The sequence below is a fragment of the Lissotriton helveticus genome, chromosome 5_1 (assembly GCF_964261635.1).
Source record: "Lissotriton helveticus chromosome 5_1, aLisHel1.1, whole genome shotgun sequence".
Taxonomy (NCBI): Eukaryota; Metazoa; Chordata; class Amphibia; order Caudata; family Salamandridae; genus Lissotriton; species Lissotriton helveticus.
Window position 1 is genome coordinate 196,277,623 of NC_136065.1, and position 13,359 is coordinate 196,290,981.

Consider the following 13,359-nt stretch of genomic DNA (forward strand, 5'->3'; position numbering starts at 1 on the left):
CCTACACAATAGTAATCCTATAATTCCAGCAATATATGGATTACCAAAAATTCATAAGAGTACATCCAACCCTCCAATGAGGCCAATCGTGAGTAGTTTAGGGTCCTTATTGGAACCTCAGAGCAAGTAAGCAGACTTTTTCTTGCGTCCATTGGTACAGGCTCAAAAATCATACCTTAAAGATACAGCCCATACTATCTCAATCTTTGAGGGATTAAGCTTCGACAAGGTGACCCAGGTCCTGGTCACCTTGGACATCGAAGCATTATACACAAATATCCCCCAGGATGACACTATTGCCGTTATATCTTCCATTTTGGAAGAGGTTGATCTACATGGTGGCAACAAAGAATTTATCATGGGATGTGTTGAGCTAGTTCTAAAGAACAACATTTTCTTGTTTAAGGAAACCCTGTATAAGCAGGTTAAAGGGACCAGCATGGGGGCCACTTGTGCCCCCAGCCTGGCAAGTCTCTATGTTGCAAACTTTGAACAGAGACATATTTACAATGAGATGGCACCCTTTTTTGAGAACATTGCCCACTGGCACCGTTTCATAGACGATATAATTTTCGTGTGGAACGGTGCCAGTGAGGACTTGGTCTCCTTTTTAGAGTGGTTGAATCTGGGGGATAAAAACCTCAAGTTCACCGCTCACTACAGTGACAGTAGCGTTGATTTCCTTGATATAAAAATAAAATAACTAGATGGCAAATTAAATGTAGAACTCTTTACAAAACCAACGGACAAAAATAGTCTGCTTGAATATCGCAGCAATCATCCACGTTCCCAAAAGGACAATATTCCTTTTGGTGAATTTTTAAGACTCAGGCGAAATTGCACAACCTTGGAGGATTTTTATTTTCATGCTGACATAATGGAGAAGAAATTGCGTCAAAGAGGCTATCCCAAAAAGTTGGTGAAACAATTGTTAAAAAGAGGTAGATTTTACAATAGAGATGCCCTGTTAGATACCAATAGACAAAAAGTAAACAAAACAGACAACAGAATAGTTTTTGTAAGTCAATACTCGGGCTTGAGTAATAGAATTAAAAACATTGTAAATCGAAATTGGAAAATCTTAAATAACGAGTTAGAGACACCAATGCCTAAGCCACTTTTCTCCTTCAGGCGCAATAAGACCCTGCGGACTGCCCTGGTACATACGTATAACAATCAAGTTACTACATCTCAATCCACTCTCAGTGGAGGAGGACGGGCAGTCGGTAACTACAGGTGTGGGTCATGTTCAATTTGTCCAAATTGCATGGAAGGCAAGATTTTAAACTTTAATGGCAAAACCATGACCCCAAAAAACCTGACCAACTGTAGAAGTAAAAGTGTAATCTACCTCATAATCTGCCCATGTGGGCTGGGTTATGTAGGTGAGACAGGGAGAGAAATGCGCATAAGATTACTAGAACATAGATCAGCCATCAAGAATAAAAAGGAAAATGCTCCACTTACAGAGCACTTTGTAATGAGTAACCATGATTGTAATCAATTTTCATGGTTTATTTTAGAGAAGGTCAGCATAAGTAGAAGGGGAGGCAATTTAGAAGCACTGAGAAAGAAGCGTGAACAATGGTTCATATGCCACCTTGACACTATCAAGAGAGGCTTGAACTCCAGAGAGGACTGGATGTCAATAGTAACAAATAACTAGCAGGTAGAAAATAAATGTCTGGAAAATATATCTCTATAGACAATAAGAAAATTTGCGATAGGATGAAATAAAATGCGAAACATTTATAAGAGATAGGTAAATAGAAAATTAAAACACTCAGTGAAATGGTTTTGGACATTGTAGTAAGAGTGTATTGCTATGTCTAAACTTAAAAGATTTTAATATGATACGAACTGGTAAATTTTCGGATGGGACATTTTAACACTATATAGAATGAACACGTTTAAAAAGAGAAATATGTTTGAGGGTTTAACTAATGTCCACCGGTCAAGTTTACAAATGTATATCTCTAGAATTATCTGCTTACATACTGAGAACAGTAAACATGATCGGGGAAAAAAAAGAAAAAAAACAATAATATCTATATAGATTATAAATTTACTTTTGAATACCATTCATCCAAAATAGGAACAGTCCAATTTGCACAAAAACAGTTGAGAGATCAACAGAATTAAATGGAATGAAAGGATGCGCTCAGGTTCGACCTGTGAGACCGGATAATAAATAAATATGGCCACGGTCGAACAACATTAAGACATTTTGCGGAAAACATTAGTGATCGGCAAAAGTCGCGGTCCAATTGGACAACGAGGCTTGAACTGCAAAAACAAAAATGAAAACGAGGCTTGGAACTCGCGTCGTAGCGCAAGATGAAAAATAAACAACTAATCGCTAAACGGGACAAATCAGCGGACTCAGCTGACGGGCAATAAAATGCAGCCAATGATGAAGCTGCAAGATAAGTTTATATACGGATGGGAGCGGCAAGGTTTGATTCCTTTTTGTTCACCGGAGCAGAGACGTTAGGACGATTGTCAGAGGAGGGAGTGGAACGCCAGCTCGTAGAATATAGCCGGTAAGATAACTCCCCCACCCCGAACCTAGCTACTACTATATATGCGGTTAATCCGATTATTAAAAATCCCCTGCATTTTATTTATACTATCTTTCAGGGACAAGACTGCATACTTTAAGGCTATCTAGAGACTTAATAACACCTTAAGAAGCTTGCTACCGATACCACTTCCGATTAGGAGGTTCATCTAACTTTATGAGGTAAGATGTGGGGCCCAGACTAGGCAATCTGAAGGGCAGGCACCTCGCAAAATAACGCTGCTAATAACAACTTATTAATGCACATTACAGAACACAAACCGGGAGGCATTTTATCATGACGGGCAATCCAGCATAAAGAACTAGAGTCCGTCAGAAAAGATACCATTCAGGATATCATATCGAGACTAGTGGTAAGAAGAATAACGCTTCATTGTGTATAATTTTTAGGAGGGCACACTAGTTGGTATAATATAGAATAGACAATATATGTTTCAGAAAAAACGATTGATGAAACAATTGAATCTGAAAAACAGGCGGACCCGAGGAATCTTTATCTTTATTATAAGGTACCTGCTTCATTACAATCAATACCTTATTTTCTAATGCCCAGTAAATGGAACAACATTAGGTAACCAATACGTTTATTTTTCCCTTAAGATTGCTGATCCAAGAGGGAATATATCCGGAGCATTGAGGATGCTAATAAACCATTTAGAACCTTAATTGTCATGTGAACAGGTAAAAATAGAAAAATGATTTTTTCCAGAAGTTTTAGTGGTATAGGATTTAACACTAGATACATGTCAGCGGGTAGGCATGTTATAAAGCCGAAAGGGGCGAAAAGAAAAAAAACAAAAAAAATATTTTTAATTTTTATTTTTAAACAAAGACTGAGTTCAGGAATAATGATGTTGTCATGCAAATCCCTTAAAAATGAGTAAGGGCAAGAATAGAGATGTCCCCTTTGACGATACATAAATAAAATCTTCGGGTGGGACTCGAATGACAAGAAGGTATAGAAATTATAAGGAACCCCATGGGGAGGTCAAGTTATAAAAGTTTAGGAAAAGATAACAACGGGTCTTGTTCCCTAAACATAAAATCACCATTAGGAATGTAGTATAAAAGTTCTACTAAGTGCGAATGATTCTGATGTTCAGACTCTGATAGCATATTATTTGTTCTCAGGAATATACTTAACAGTGGCAACCATCCAGTGCCCAACCCAATAGGAGAGACGAATCACGTAGTCTTGATAAAGATGGCAGTGCATCAATAAAAAGCCATCGAAACGCGTCGACGCAGCAAATACACACTCAAGAGAACCAATCTTACCTGCAAGTCCAGAAGATATCGGGCCTAGGTGTAGATTTTGAGAATATCAGGTTCTCAGATGTGTAATTTTTATGACTAAAATTGATGTCTTTTTCTGTCTCTCCCTTAGTGTGATTCTATTTCTCAGTGTATATTTCGGTGTAAAATTGTTCATTATTGCTTCTTTTAATTATTTGAATGTATAAAACTGTGTTAATGAATTGTTTTTAACTCTGTATTGTAATAACGATATTTTGTTGATGTGTTATGTGATTATGATAAACTGTTTTCATATGGTTCGATAATTGTGTATCTTAATAACAATACCCCTTTTTTTTTTTAAATGAAAAAACTTTTTAACTATTTATGTGTGGTTAGGTTGCAAAGTATATAGTTCTCTACTCATATAAAAACACTTGTGAATGTTTATGAGAATATTAGTGTGTTTGCCAAGGGAAGTTCCTCTTTTTACTATTGAGCGCCTGCTGCATACTACATATTCTCTCCTTTGACAGATAACTTGTCGTTGTTTCGGAAACAAGCTTTATGTTCAACCATAAACGATCAATTAGAATAGAGGCGTGGGAAGGTCATGTGAGGCAGCAATAAATAATAAAAGTCAAGGGAGGATTAGGAGGGCGCAAATACGAAGAAGCACAAAGCATGTTGTGCACAAAAATAAAGTAAAACAGAGCTGGGAGGGGTGTTGAACCGTAAATTAAAAACCCTTGAGACGCAATTTTGTGTTGCCATGCTCTCGGCAACTTGATGAAGGCCAGTCTTCCATGTACCCGTTGAATCTTGCACAAACCCTTGTTTCCTTATGTGTTCAAACCAATTCCCAGAAACTGCCTGTGTGCTTCACCACCCCCAATGGTGTCAAAAGACTTAGCCACGTCCTGTGCATCGTTGGTGACTCAGCCAGTCACGAACCAACTGCCCCGTGACCACAACGAGAAAGGGGAAACAAGGCCGATGCCTCATGATCACGCCGGATGAAGCAAGGTAGCACAAGGCCGTGCCACATGATCACACCGAATGAAGCAATGTGGCACGAGGCCATGTCAAATGATCACGCTGGTTGGGCAAGATACCACGAGGCTGAGGACATTGTGTATACAGGGACGAATGTCCCCCGGCACGATCACACCATTCGAGGCTGACGAAGCACATGTCAAAAGAAGAACTTGAAAGCAGAATTTGCATTGTGTAAATGGGCGTGGCTAGCGCTATAAATATGTGTAATGCTGTGGAGTAAAGCAGCAGTCTCCGTAGAATTGTCTTTGTACCATTCTGGGACCTCTGTCCTTAGCTCGAGCTAATAATTTACTTGCTTCCCTCCACGGCTGATTTTCCTGGTCTCTTTGGTAATGTCTGATTGATGCAAGAAGGACCCGTAGATTTAAGGCGTCTCCCTGGGCCACTGGCTTCGACTCTCCTAGTGGGGGAGGGTCTTTCAAAAGCCGGTTCTACAATTTGACGCCCAACATGGGGCATCTTCGGTGGTCGTCACCGAGCCTGGTGGTCGTGAGGAGTCCGTAATCGAACACTAAAGGAGGCGTGCCACTGCATTGGCTGAAAATTTTCATTGTGGTCCCGAGGTCTCCGATTGCGTGACTACTCCCTCCAGTGGGCTACCTAACTGCGGCCCGACTGACGCCCCAGTTCGTGTTCCTAGTCTTTGGAGATCGAGATCCTTGTGACACCTGCCGTGCGACGGAAGATTGATGGTCAGGTAAGAGTGTGAGTGGCCCACTTCTTTGGTGAATTGGCATCTTTGTTTTTTGTATTGTGATTCGACTTTTGCAAAAGCCGAAGCCGAAGGGTAAGTACAGCTCTAGGCTGTCACAATTGAATTTTGCCCTTTGACATTTGGAACCAGGATACACGTCTTCTAAAGATGCCTGGGTTTAGTAAGTTCCGGAAATTGTGTTGTTATTGTTCGCAGGACTCCGCATTGGAGGAATCTTGTCCGATTCCCCCTTTGGGGACCCCTAACCATGAAGTATATGCTAAACATGGTGTAGGCCCGATTATGTTTTGCTCACTTTGGCATAAGTACACGAAAGGTAATGCCGAGTTACAATGGCCCATATACAGTAGTTTTGAAACTTCTGTGCTAGATAATTTAGAAGAAAAACTGTTTCAGAGAAAAGCTAGACCTGCAATGTTTGATTCCTTTCGGGTTTGGTGGAAGGAGTCCAAGCAGAAAGAAATCAAACTCAAAAAGAATGAAGCTAAAATAATGCACATGAATGTGATCCAGAAAGCCCAGATGCATGATAATCAGAAAATAGAAGAAGATATAGTTGTACGTGACAGATTGTACCAAATGCAGATAGATGGATGTTATATTACAAAGAAGGTTCCCGAAACGGCTCGGGACAAGGAAGATGACCCTCTTATGTCTTCTATGTTGAGCACCCCTCCGCCCTATACCGCTGCCATGTACCCAGCCATTGACCCCGTACAATTGCCTCTTGCCACTGCTCCATTTGTTGCCCCTACCCATGCCCTGGTTTGCCCGAATCCCCAGCCATCTGTTCCCGACGCCCCGACTATTCAGGACACTGTATCCATGCAAGTACACCCTTTTTTCCTCCCTGTCACACCTTCCACCAATTCTGTGTCTGCCCCTTCAACTCCTGCCACGACTAACCCTCTACCTGTTGGCAATCATCTGACACCTTCCCCTAGTGCAGGAATGATACTGAATGCGTGGTCAGTACCCCACAATTATATCCCTTATGTAACTCCACCTTGGCCACCCACTCCCAGACGACGCACTTTGCGCAGCCTGGTAGGGGATACTCAAGAACAACTATCTATGAGCCAACAGGCCCATAGGTGGATGGAGAATAACGCTATATACACTGCCCAGGATATATGGATGACGATGGATCAGTGGACACGCATCCAACAGATTGATAACTTTTGTGAAATATGCGACATGCTAATCCAAATGTGGGAAGATTTTGTAGAGGCAGGTCCACCCCCGGGTCTGTCTGAGCTTCGCCAGAGGGTTAAAAAGGGGGACATACAGGGCCCAGCACTATTATGTGACCTAATCACACTAGTGGCCTACAGAGACTCCTTGTCTGGTGTTGTGCTAAATAAAGGTTTTCCCATGAGGGAGGTACAGCCCGTTTGGAGGGACCGTGTTGTTGGCACGGATGGCCAACCTGAAATACCGGCAGGTTTTAGACAAATGTGGGTTCATGTCCCTTGGAAAAGGTCTGACGTCCTCCAACTTAAAAGCCAATTGCCTGACCCGCGTAAAAATCCTGCAGGTTACTACAAAGAATTAACTCAGACACTCCAACCTTGCGTAATGACATTAGCACACATAGACATGTTAATGGGACATGTAGTACCGACTGACGTATGGTTAAAAATACGCCATACTCATCAGGCAGAATTTGGCCATACATAGAAAGATCTTGAGGAAGCTGACAGAGCTCGAACTGGTGGGGGGAAGCCTGACCCCATGATTCGAGCCCTTCCAGTCCAGATACTTACTGCCATGAAGAAGATATTGACACCTCACCGTATTAATTGGGACCGATTAGCAGCTTGCAAACAAAGGAAAGACGAAAGTGTATCTGACTTGTTTACACGATTTGAGAGCACCTTCACAGACTATAGTGGACAGGACATGACTTTGGAGGGGGGACAGCGACTGTTTGTAGATACATTTGTGTCCAATCTGTTACCAGAACTTGGGACTAAACTAAAAATGCCAGAAAGTGCATGGCCCAACTCCACCCCGTCCGGCATTTTTACAATGACTCAGTACTATGAGAATAGGGAAAATGAAGAGCGAGACAGAACAGACAAAAAGACTAGAGACTTAAAAACGAAGGTTTTGCTACAACGAGCATACCCGACCCCGACCCAAAACAGAGATAACCCCAAGTTTCAGCAAATAGTTCAGAGACCTGCCAATGTGACTCCTCGCCCGCCGCTGGGACCTAACCAGTGTGCTTATTGTCACCAGGAGGGTCATTGGCGCAATGAGTGTCCCTTGTTGGCCCGAAACAACTCTGCCTCTACAGACCGTTTCACAGGCCAACGTCGCCAGAGAGGACAAGGACGAGACAGACCTAGGCCACAAATGCAAGACAGACGAACCCTTATGCGAGAGAATAAATTTGATACTGCTAACAATGGGAGCCGTAAAATTCTTTACTGAGGATTACGAGCCTGAAGAAGGAACGGGATTTCTGTCCCGCTAGGATTGCCAAAAACAAGAGAAGGGACCCATACCTATTCCTGTTGACCAGAAGGGACCGTATGTCCATGTTACAACATTGGTCTCCACGGAGAAATTTTTGGTCGACACTGGTGCAACACAAAGTACTATTGCTAGGTCTAAAGTCGCTGGGTCCCCCTTGTCTGGCACAAATAACATTTCTGTGGGATTCTCTGGTACCCCAGTATTCAGCCCCGTTTCACAGCCACTGGAACTAACGATAGGACACTACACAGTTGACTCCCCTTTAGTCTTGACTTCCACATGTGGTGAAAATTTGTTGGGTTTAGATCTGCTGAAAAGATTGCATGCGACCATATACTGTTCTCCTGATGAGGTTTACGTCACTATGGGTCCCCCTACCACTAATCCAGTATACCTAGCCGCCCCGAATCAAGTACCCTGAGAGCTCCAGAATGTCCCTCCCAGCCTTTGGGCGCAAGATGATACTGATGTTGGCCTTTTGTCAATACCCCCATTTTCAGTTACCCTGAAAGAGAACGCTCGCCCTCCCCGACTCCCACAGTACAAAATATCCAAAGAAGGAGAAAGGGCATTGCTCCAGATCATTTCCGAGCTTGTCAGTAAGGGTGTGGTCGAGGAAACAAGAGGAAATGTATGCAATAGTCCAATTCTGCCCGTCCTAAAACGCTCCGACCCTTCCAAGCCCCCTGTTTATCGCTTCGTCATCGACTTAAGAGAGATAAACAAAATAGTAGTTCCCCAGTTCCCTGTGGTCCCAGATATCACCACCCTACTTACTATGGTTCCCCCGTCTGCATGTTTCTTTTCTGGAGTACACCTCAAAAATGCCTTTTTCAGCATACCAGTCCATGAACAGAGTAGAGATCTTTTTGGATTCTCATTAGCAGGACGAAGTTTTCGAATCTGCAGAGCTCCACAAGAATATACAGAGAGCCCCTCGATTTACAGTCAGGCCCTCAAGGGCCAACTTGATTCCCTGACCCTACCCCAAGGCACCGCATTACTTCAGTATGTGGATGATTTGCTGATAGCGGCAGACACAGAGGCATTATGTAAAGAAGCTACAATGAATTTGCTCCTACACCTGGCACAGTTCAATCACAAGGTTTCCCTCTCCAAACTGCAATATTGTCGACATGAGGTGACCTACTTAGGTCATTTCTTGTCGAAGGAGGGACGCCGCCTCACCCCGAACGAATACAAACAATCAGCAAAATGCCCACACCAAAAACGCAGAAAGAAGTGCGTACCTTTATTGGTATCACCTCCTACTGCCGCCAGTGGATACCCAATTTTCCTTTACTCATTAAACCTTTATTGAGCCTCACACTTAAAGACGTTCCACACCCACTCCCTTGAACAGACGAGTGCCAGCATGCATTTGAAGAACTGAAAACAGCCTTGTGTTCGGCCCCAGTGCTAAGCACCCCTAGTTATCAGAAACCCTGCACTCTTTTTGTACACGAGCACAACGGTTGCGCATTGTCAGTATTAACACAGTATTTTGGTGACAAACAACGCCCCTGTGCATATTTTTCTGCAGTACTAGATCCCGTGGCCCGTGCACTTCCCAGTTGCTTGAGAGCAGCCACTGCAGTTGCCATATCCATTTGCCAATCTGCTGGCCTGGTCTTAGATACCGCACTTACAGTCATGGTTCCTCACGCAGTTGACACTTTGTTAAAGAGAACGAAAACCCAACATCTCACTAGTGCATGTTTGTCCGGATATGGACTAACTCTCTTAGCCAGCCATATCACCATCCGCCGCTGCATCACACTGAATCCAGCCACATTGCTACCTTTTGTTCATAGTGACGCTAATTCAGATCCACATGATTGAGTCCTCCGGACGGAGGAAGAAACAAAATGGCGTGTGGATTTAACTGACATACCCCTCATTGACCCTGATGGTACCCTGTATGTGGATGGTTCTTGTTTTAATTTTAAACTACCTGATGGTAGCACGACTGCCGCCTATGTTAAATATTAGATTGCGATGTGAACATTACCGGTGCCATTTTGTCCCACTTAGACCTTTGCGAGCACGTAAGCGGCAGCCATTTTAGACAATATACCCAGTTCGTAACATTGCCGACCTGTACGTCTCCCCGACCTCGCAATCATCCCCCCACGCACTGGCAGCCCCCAAGCACACATGCTAGAGTCATAAAGTATCCTCAGCGCGACCCTGCCCCGGAGCCACTTCCAGTGCCGAGCCCACATACCCTTTCATCCCTTGCACACGAACAGGCCCTTCGATAATCTCCTCCCCTGCACCTGGCTGTTCGATCCGATCCCAGGCCATAACCAACCCCTGTGGATACAGTTTATTGCCCCCGTACAGTAGGATTCCACCTCCCATCATAGGAGACGGAATTAATCATTGCCACAACCCCATGAGATCCGACCGATTGCGCGTATTTCAGCTCCTGCCGGAATGCCCAGCTGCGCGATAGCAATCACCTATTGAAACCGAGGTGGGGTACAGTACTGTTGATATGTGTGGGAACGGGCCTGAAGCAGGGATTCGAAAGATGGTTTATAATGCATCCAAGTAATGTCAGGAATGTGTTACACTGCAATAAAGAGATAAAACTGTGTATAAAAGGCCAGGCCACAGAGATGCAGTTAGAGCACCTCGAAACGAAGCCCCGTTCGTCTGACCCGACGTGTTTTCCTTCAAAGAATAAATCCGTTTCCTGCTTTCCAATTTCCAGTGCCCGCCTCTTTATTTGATAACTACGATTGAACTAGAGGCGACTAACGCCAAGCAGTGCTTGAGGATATCTGGGGAAAATCTGCTTTGTTCATCAATTGGCGTCCCAACGCGGGGGCCCATCAGCGACATGTGGGTCCAGTGAGAGAGGTCCTAACGAAGGAGTGAATGACTGCAACGATCGGGAAAGAGCTCCTGCCCGATAGACCCTCGTCTGGCAGCAGATCATCCGACCTTCACTGCTTCTGAACGGACCTCTCTCGAGGGATCTACGGTCCTGACTGGGATCCCACAGGAGTGCCGTGGCAACAACGGAGAATAGAGGACGATCGGGTGCTGGAAGTGGAAGATGAGAAACAGTCCATACAGTCCGGGTAAGGTCGTGCAGCACGACTGTTTTTGATTCATTGATTGATTGATTGATTGTTTGGAAAATACTAGTATTACTTATATTTATTGGTTCGTTTAGCCTTCATTGCTACTCGACGCATTTGGTTACTTATATTTATTGGTTCATTTAGCCTTCGTTGCTACTCGACATATTGGTTCTCTTGAGATATTCTCTGTTTGCAAACAACGAAGAATAGAAATATTCTGTCTAGTCTTTGCAGGTAGTGAAGGATAGGTAGTGCGGACCTTTGTTCAACATTATTTGAGATCTTCACTTGTCCGATATACATCATGCCTATCTTCTCCCCACTGATTGGAAATTGGTTCAACCCGGACCGTTTATTAGAGGTAGATCATCCAGCTCCACTGGAAGGCACCCCTAATAAGGACATGTATGTTAGATATGGACTAGTCGCCATAGCTTACAGTAAACTATGGCATAAAAATACTAAAAAAGATCGAGAAAGTCAGTGGCCACTGATAGGATCTTTTGACCTCGCTAAAATTGAAGCACTAGAAATAGCCCTTCGCAAAAATAGAACCACGCCAATCATGCTTGATAGTCTCGGCATGTGGCGCAAAGAAGCAACACAACGTAAAAAGAGAGACGAAGCAAAGAGCGATAGAGAACTACAAAAAGCAGCTCATTTAGCTGGTAAAAAGTTGGAAGAGGAAGTGAAGGAAAGAGAAAACGCTAGAAAAGAACGAGAATCAGAAACCTCAGGCCAATGCCCTGTTAGAACACCCTCAGCGCTTTACCCTTAACTACCATCAAAGTAAAGGACGGACGATGATTTACTCCTAGGTCCCCCAATCATCTACATGCCTCCTATTTATGCCCCTACCCATCCCTTAGTACAACACCTGGAACCCCAGAACTTAACTGAAGGTAGTGCCAAGGCCTCGGTACCTACGGCCTCCGCGCCGACCGAGCCTCTCGTACTAAACACCTCGACAAAAGACACCACAGAAAGAATTGAAACACAAGAAAAAGAACCGGCGAGAATTCCCCATTTGAGCACAACTGAGCGGGCCGGCATCGACAGAGTAGTTAAGACCTTAGTCGATAGGAAGGAAACCGAAGAGCATATCACAGACACGTGTAGCTCGTACGCTGGCAATTACAAACGACATTTTGTCGTGCGTTTTTGTTATCACACCCTCACAGCGTACGAAGAAAAATATAAGGAAACAGGACCTGACCGACTCATGACTCTATATAGGAAGGTGGACACAGGGGACGAGAGTGAATGTAACATAGCCGAACTCTTCTCCTACACTTTAGAAATCTTCCGCCACCTCATAGAGCAGGGACGAATAGTTAAGAGCGTCACGCCTGTGATAACTGAACCCCCGATAGAAAGATTTGACAACATGATGCCCATAAAAGAAGCTGCCCCCTATTGTGTTCCCCCTAGAGGACAGGGAACTCACGATGACATAAATCACCAGGACGCAAAATGAAGAGTAGTATACAACTGGGTATATCAGCCTTGGGATAGACAGGACATCCTGACGTTCCACAAATCCTTGCCGGACTTGCAAAAGAATCCCACTGCGTTCTATACGGAACTAGGTACCGCTTTGGGATCAACGATCATGACCCATGCTGACATTGACTTGTTCTTTGGGCTATGTGTGCCAGCTGACGTGTGGAAGCAAATCCGGAAAGTCAACCACACTGATCTGTTCGGGCATACCTGGGAACAACTCGACAGCCTAGATAAACAACGAAACCCTGGACAGAAACCCCTAAAAGCAATATTAGACCTCCCAGATAAAATCGTACACAAGGTAAAGACTCTAATCCCCCAGAAAAAGGTAGACTGGTCTATAGTGACAGCTTGGCGCCAAAAACCCCAAGAAGATGTCTCAGAATACTTCTCCCGGTTCGAAACGGTGTTTTCCGATTACAGTGGACAGGACATGACCACTGCGACCGGACATGATTTGATTTGATTTGATTTGATTTTGGGTTTTGTAGAGCGCTCAGCTGCCCTTAGGCATCCCGGCGCTGATGAACACATCCTGGAGGGTGGGAAGTCAAGTGAGGGAGCGCTCAAGGGAAGAGTAGAGTCTTCAGTCCTTTCCTAAATCTGAGATGGTTATGTTCCTGTCTAAGGGAGAGTGGGAGGGCGTTCCATAGCCTGGGGGCGTTGTACGAGAATTGGCGACC